This window comes from Crocuta crocuta, unplaced genomic scaffold, assembly GCF_008692635.1.
Source record: "Crocuta crocuta isolate KB4526 unplaced genomic scaffold, BGI_CrCroc_1.0 scaffold3329, whole genome shotgun sequence".
Taxonomy (NCBI): Eukaryota; Metazoa; Chordata; class Mammalia; order Carnivora; family Hyaenidae; genus Crocuta; species Crocuta crocuta.
In genome coordinates this window covers 3,941-11,303 of record NW_027529801.1, presented here as the reverse complement: position 1 = coordinate 11,303, position 7,363 = coordinate 3,941, and positions in this window count along the sequence as shown.

Below are 7,363 nucleotides of genomic sequence, written 5' to 3'. Positions count from 1 at the left end.
TCTTCTTGATCCATTCGTCCGTTGATGGATACTTAGGCTCTTTCCATGTTTTGGCTATTGTTGAGGGTGCTGCTGTGAACATTGGGGTCCATGTGCCCCTATGCATCAGCACTCCTGTATTCCTTGTGTCAATTCCTACCAGTACTATTGCTGGGTCATAGGGGAATTCTACTGTTAATGTTTTGAGGAACCTCCACACTGTTTTCCAGAGGGGCTGTACCAGTTTACATTCCTACCAACAGTGTAGGAGGGTGCCCGTGTCTCCACATCCTCGCCAGCATCTAGAGTTCTCTGATTTGCTCATTTTAGCCACTCTGACCGGCGTGAGGCGGTATCTCAGTGTGGTTTTGATTTGTAATTCCCTGATGAGGAGGGATGCTGAGCATCGTTTCATGTGTCTGTTGGCCATCTGGATGTCCTCTTTGGAGAAGTGTCTGTCCATATCTTCTGCCCATTTCTTTACTGGGTTGTTTGTTTGTCGGGTGCGGAGTTTGGCGAGTTACTTATAGATTTTGGATATTAAAGTATGTGTAATTTTAATACTCTTTTCCTGGGCACTTCTTGGGCTGGCATGAACATTTGTTGCCCAAGCTGAGGGCCAGCTTTACCAAAAGATATATGTGTTGAGCAAAACATGATTCCTGGGTACAATATCTAAGACAGTGGGTGGTTTAATTTCTAGGGTTATTAAGACCGTCATGATTGGTGACCCATGAAGGTAATTAAATATCATGATGTTGCAGGCAATAGTGAAATACTCAGAAATTTCCTAGAACATGTTCTCTGAAGGCCTGGGTATTCTGTTTAACTCATCTCTATTGAACTTCAGTTAAAAAAGACATTTGAATGAATACTGAAATATTACTAATAGCAATTCAGAAGAAAAATATGAAAATTTCAAAGTTTTATGGTTACAAGAAATAAAAAATACCTTCCATTTATTTATATACATCTTGCTGGGAAGAATAGTAGTCAATGAAGGACTTGCAGAGGAACAAATACAATAAATTATGTAAAATTCTGGATGGGAAGAGTAATGGAAGTATGATTTCAAGGAGAAATTTCCAACCGTTAACAGAAGAACTAGGTAATGTATTTTAAAAAGATTTTTTGAACACTTTTAAGACTTTATTATAGAGACTTTCTAACATGTTCAAAAGTAGACGAGTACAGTAAACCATGGATCCATCACCTGGTTTCAACAGTGATCATCATATGGCTATCTTGGCATATGTTATGAAAAACCCATAATATTATCATATTGGACTTAGTTGCAATTCTCCTTTATTCACTATTTGAATATTCACATAATGTGTTTCATTCAGGAAAGACACAATACATGTTTATTTCTTTCCCTATGTTTAATCAAATTTTGAGATAAAATTTATTGCATTACAAACTTGTAAATTNTGACTCCTCATGAAGGTCTAGGAGACAATACCATGGTAATAAAAAATAGCATCAGCCTTAATTAGAAATAAAAATTTCTAAAGTTTCCCATAAGTACCCAAAATTCACTTGTTTGTGTGCTCTCTCCCATATGGAATACTTCTTTTAACAGTTTCTCTGTGTTCAATGCCCACTCTCTCTGTTTACTTATAACCAGAGTGGTTCTAAAAATAATATGGTAAACCCAGTCACACTGAATTGTAAATCATTGAAAAGGCTTAATATGCCATGACACTTATGGTTATGGGTAATTTGGTTAAATGATAAATCCATATAATTAGTATAATTAGTTATATATTTTAAGAGTGGGATATATTTTGATTGAACCTTTTTGATATTATGACATTAGCATGACTTGACATGACAGTTTCTTCCCTTATCAAAGGAGTGGGATTTGAAGTAAAAAGTTAAGTAACTTATTATGTTGGGATAAACTTCACTATTTGGTAGCTGAATCACTTTCCATATGCACTTCGAAATGTCTGCATTTTAGCCATTATCATCACCATCACCACCAACTACCTCTTCTTTTTTTCCCCCAACCATTCAACATTGCAGACATTGCTGTTACTGTGTTAACTTTGATGTTATCCACTATGCTGACCTTTTTTGATGCATGAGTTTTTGGTGCCAGGAAAAAAAAATCTTTCTTATTAACCTTTATTTCCATGTACAGAGGCCCTATGTTTCTTGGAATACCTTTTATGACTGCCAGTACACTGTGTAAATAGCCTTTTTTTATTTCTTTGATTTAAAGTTAAATATTAAACTAATTCCAGAAGTATTTGGTTACCACATACACATAGCTAACCTTCTATTAGNTTCTTTTTTTCCCCCAACCATTCAACATTGCAGACATTGCTGTTACTGTGTTAACTTTGATGTTATCCACTATGCTGACCTTTTTTGATGCATGAGTTTTTGGTGCCAGGAAAAAAAAATCTTTCTTATTAACCTTTATTTCCATGTACAGAGGCCCTATGTTTCTTGGAATACCTTTTATGACTGCCAGTACACTGTGTAAATAGCCTTTTTTTATTTCTTTGATTTAAAGTTAAATATTAAACTAATTCCGGAAGCATTTGGTTACCACATACACATAGCTAACCTTCTATTAGATTCTATTCACCTGGAAATTCAGCAAAATTAGCAAGGTAGGTAACTCGAACAAAAAGCAGCTCATTGAACAATCATTGAGTTGTTTTTTTCCCATTTAATTTACCAACTATGTAAGTCAGTCCTCTGTTTTTTTGGAACTCTATAAGTAAAATCTCATTTCAGTTATAAATGAAAAGAATAAAGGGATAAAGAATAAAGAATACACATTCTCTTCAAGTGCAAAAGGGAGAAACTCTAGAATGGATCATATGCTATGTCAGAAATCAGGCCTCAAAAAGTACAAAAAGATCGAGATCATACGACCACAATGCTATGAAACTTGAAGTCAACCAGAAGAAAAAAATTGGAAAGGCTATATATACATAGAGGTTAAACAACAATAATAATAAAGAATAAATGGGTCAACCAGTAAACTAAAGGAGAAATTTTTTTAAAAACTTGGAAACAAAGAAAAACTAAAACATGATGTCCAAGGGGTGCCTGGGTGGTTCAGTTGGTTAAACATCCGATTTCGGCTGAGATTATGATCTCAATTTGTGAGTTTGAGCCCCACATTGAGCTCTGTGCTGACAGCTTAGAGCCTGGAAGCATCTTCAGATTCTGTGTGTCACTCTCTCTGTGCCTCTCCCCTGCTCAGATTCTGTCTGTCTCTCTCTCAAAGTAAATAAACATTAAAAAAAACACACACAAAAACAACCCATGATGTCCAAAACTTTTGGAATGCAACCAAAGCAGTCTTAAGAGGGAAGTATGGTGGAACACAGTCCTATCTTAAGAAGCAAAAAAAGTCCCCAAAACGCCTCGTTTTTGGAGCTAGTTCCTTGCAAAAATTTATAAAATTGATAACTCCTAGCCAGACTCATCAAAACGAAAAGAGTAATGATACAAATAAATGAAATAACGAATGAGAGGGTAGAAATAACAGCCAACATCACAGAAAGACAAGCAAATATAAAAGAATATTATGAAAATATATATGTCAACAAATTGAACAACTTGAAAGTAATGGGTCAATTACAAAAACATATAGACTCAAACTGAACAGGAAGAAATATAAAACTTGAACAGAATCATAATCAGAAAAGATTCCTTAATGCCTCTTAAAACTTCAGAAGCAGAGCATAACAAAAGGAATTAATAAATTTATAGTGAGATGATGAAAAAAAGAAATTAAGTTAGTAATCAAAAATCTACCCTACACCAAAAATCCGAAAAGCCAGATGGCTTCCCAGGGAAATTCTACCAAACATATAAAAAAGAGTTAATACCAGTATTTCCCAAAGTATTCCAAAAATTAGAAATGGGAGAAAAATTTCCAAACTATTCTGTGCAGCCAGCATGACCTAAATTCTAATACTATGAAAGGGCCCCACTAAAATGAGAATTACAGACCAATAATCCTGATGAACATGAATGTAAAAATTCTCAACAGAATAGTAGCCAATGAAATTCAACAGTATATTAAAAGAATGATTCACCATGATGAAGTGGGATTTATTCCTGGATTGCAAGAGTTGTTCAGTATTGGCAAATCAATCAATGTGATACACCACATTAATAAAAGAAAGCATAAAAACGATATGATCCTCTGGTTGGTGCAGAGAAATCATTTGACAAAGAACAACGTCCAACATGGTTAAAACTCTCAACAAAGTAGGGATAGAGGGAAAATACCTCAACATCATGAAGGCCATATACAGAAAACCTACAGACTATACCCTCAATGGGCCAAAACTGAGATCTTTCGCTCTATAGTTAGGAATATGGCAGGGTCGTCTACCCTCACTACTGTTATTTAACATTGCACCGGAGCCCTAGCCTTAGCAATTGACAACAATAAGGAATAACAGACATCCAAATCACCAAGGAAGAGGTTAAACTTTGACTATTTGAGGACGACATGATACTCTGTGTAGAAAATCTGAAAGACTGAACTAAAGCATTGCTAGAAGTGATATAAATTCAGTAACGTCACAGGATACAAAATCAATATACAGAAATATGTTGCATGTTTATACACCAATAACGAGCCAGTAGAAAGAGAAATCAAGGAATCACATCCCAAGTACACTACATGAGATTGCTAGGAAATAACCTAAAAAAGAGGTTAAAGATCTGTAGCAGAAAACTATAAAACAATTATGAAAGAAATTGAAGATGCCACAAAATAATGTAAACATATTCACTACTCATGGATTGGAAGTACAAATATTGTTAACATGTCTATACAACCCAAAACAATCTTTACTTTTGCAATCCAATGCAATCCTTATCAAAACAACCACAGAGTTTTCCACAGAAGTTGAAGAAAGAATTCTAAAATTTATGTGGAACCACAAAAGGCTTTGAAGCCAAAACACTTGAACAAGAAAAACAAAGCTGGAGGCATCACAATACCAGACTTCAAGTTATCTTACAAGCTGTAGTGATCAAGATAGTATGGTACTGGCACAAAAGCAGACACATAGATCAATGGAACTGAATAGAACACCTTGTAGCAAACCAAAGTTGAAGGCATCACATTCCTGGACTTCAAGCTGCATTACAAAGCTGTAATCATCAAGATAGTATAATACTGGCACAAAACACTCGGATCAATGGAACAGAATAGAGAACCCAGAAATGGACCCACAAATGTATGGTCAACTCATTTTTGACAAAGCAGGAAAGAATATCCAATGGAATAAAGGCAGTCTCTTCAGCACATGGTGCTGGGAAAACTGGACAGTGACATGCAGAAAAATGAACCTGGACCACTTTCTTACACCATACACAATAATAAACTCAAAATGGATGAAAGAACTAAATGTAAGACAGGAAGCCATCAAAATCCTAGTGGAGAAAGCAGGCAAAAAACCTCTTTGACCTCAGCTGCAGCAACTTCTTACTCAACACATCTCTGGAGGCAAGGGAAACAGAAGCAGAAATGAACTATTGGGACATCATCAAAATAAAAATATTCTGCACAGCAAAGGAAATAATTAGCAAAACTAAAAGGTAACTGACAGAATGGGAGAAGATATTTGCAAACGACATATCAAACAAAGGGTTGGTATCCAAAATCTGTAAAGAACGTATGAAACTCAACACCCCAAAAACAAGTAATCCAGTGGAGAAATGGGCAAAAGACATGAATACACACTTCTCCAAAGACGCCCAGATGGCCAACTGACACATGAAAAAATGCTCAACATCACTCATCAGGGAAATACAAATCAAAACCACAATAAGATACCACCTCACACCTGTCAGAATGGCTAACATTAACAACACAGGCAATGGCAGACGTTGGTGTGGACGCGGAGAAAGAGGAGCTCTTTGGCACTGCTGGTAGGAATGCAAGTTAGTGTATCCACTATGGAAAACAGTATGACGTTTCCTCAAAAAATTAAAAATAGAACTACCCTACGACCTAGCAATTGAACTACTAGGTATTTATCCAAGGGGTACAGACATGCTGTTTCGAAGGGGCACATGCACCCCAATGTTTATAGCAGCGCTAACTACGATAGCCAAAGTATGGAAAGAGCCCAAATGTCCATGGATGGATGAATGAATAAAGAAGATTTATCTATATCTATATCTTTTCCTATCTCTATATCTATCTATCTATCTACCTACCTACCTACCTACCTACCTACCTACCTACCTACCTAGTATTACTCGGCAATCAAACAGAATGAATCTTGCCATTTGCAACTATGTGGATGGAACTAGATGCCATTATGCTAAGTGAAATCAGTCAAAGAAAGACAAATATATTATTTCACTCATATGAAGAATTTAAGATACAAAATAGGTGAACAAAAGGGAAGGGAAAGAAAAATAGTATATAAACAAGAAGAGGGACAAAACATGAGTGACTCTTAAATATAGAGAACAAACAGAGGGTTGCTGAAGGGATTATGGGAGGGGTATGGGCTAAATGGATAAGAGGCTTTAAGGAATCTACTTCTGAAATCATTGTTCCACTAAATGCTAAGTAACTTGGATGTAAATTAAAAAAATAAAAAAGAGAAAATAGAACTACCCAATGACCCAGCACTTGCACTACTAGGTATTTACCCAAAGGATACAAAAATACTCATTTGAAGGGATACATGCACCCTAATGTTTACAGCAGTGTTATGAACAATAGCCAATTTTGGAAAAAGTTCTAATGGCCATTAGGTGATGGATGGATAAAAAAGGTGTGGTATGTAAATATACAATGGAATATTACTTAGCCATCAAACGAATGAAATCTTGTCAATTGCAATGACATGGATAGAGGATTGTATTATTCTAAGCAAATTAAGTCAGAGAAAGACAAAAAGAAGACATATGATTTCACACATATGTGGAATTGAAGAAGCTTAACAGATGAACATAGGGGAAAACAAGAGAGAGGCAAGCCATAAAATAGACTCTTAGCTGTAGAGACCAAACTAAAGGATTCTGGAGGGGAGATGAGTGGGGGATGGGTTCATTGGGTGATGGGTATTAAGGAGGGCACTTGCGATGAGCACAGAGTATTGTAGGTAAGGGATGAATCACTATATTATACTCATGAAAGTTATGTTGGACTGTATGTTAACTAGAGTTCCAAGAATAACTTGGGAAAGAAATGACTCTCTGCAAAACAAACAACCAAAGAAAGAAAACACAACCTGTTTGTACAGCAGTGTCCCTATATGTTAAATAATGATGATAATAGTCCTCAAAGGGAGGTTGTAAGGGTTAATATTTGTGAAAACACTAGGAACTGTGCTTGGTTCATATTTAATTCTAAAAATTAAACATTGTATTAATCTGC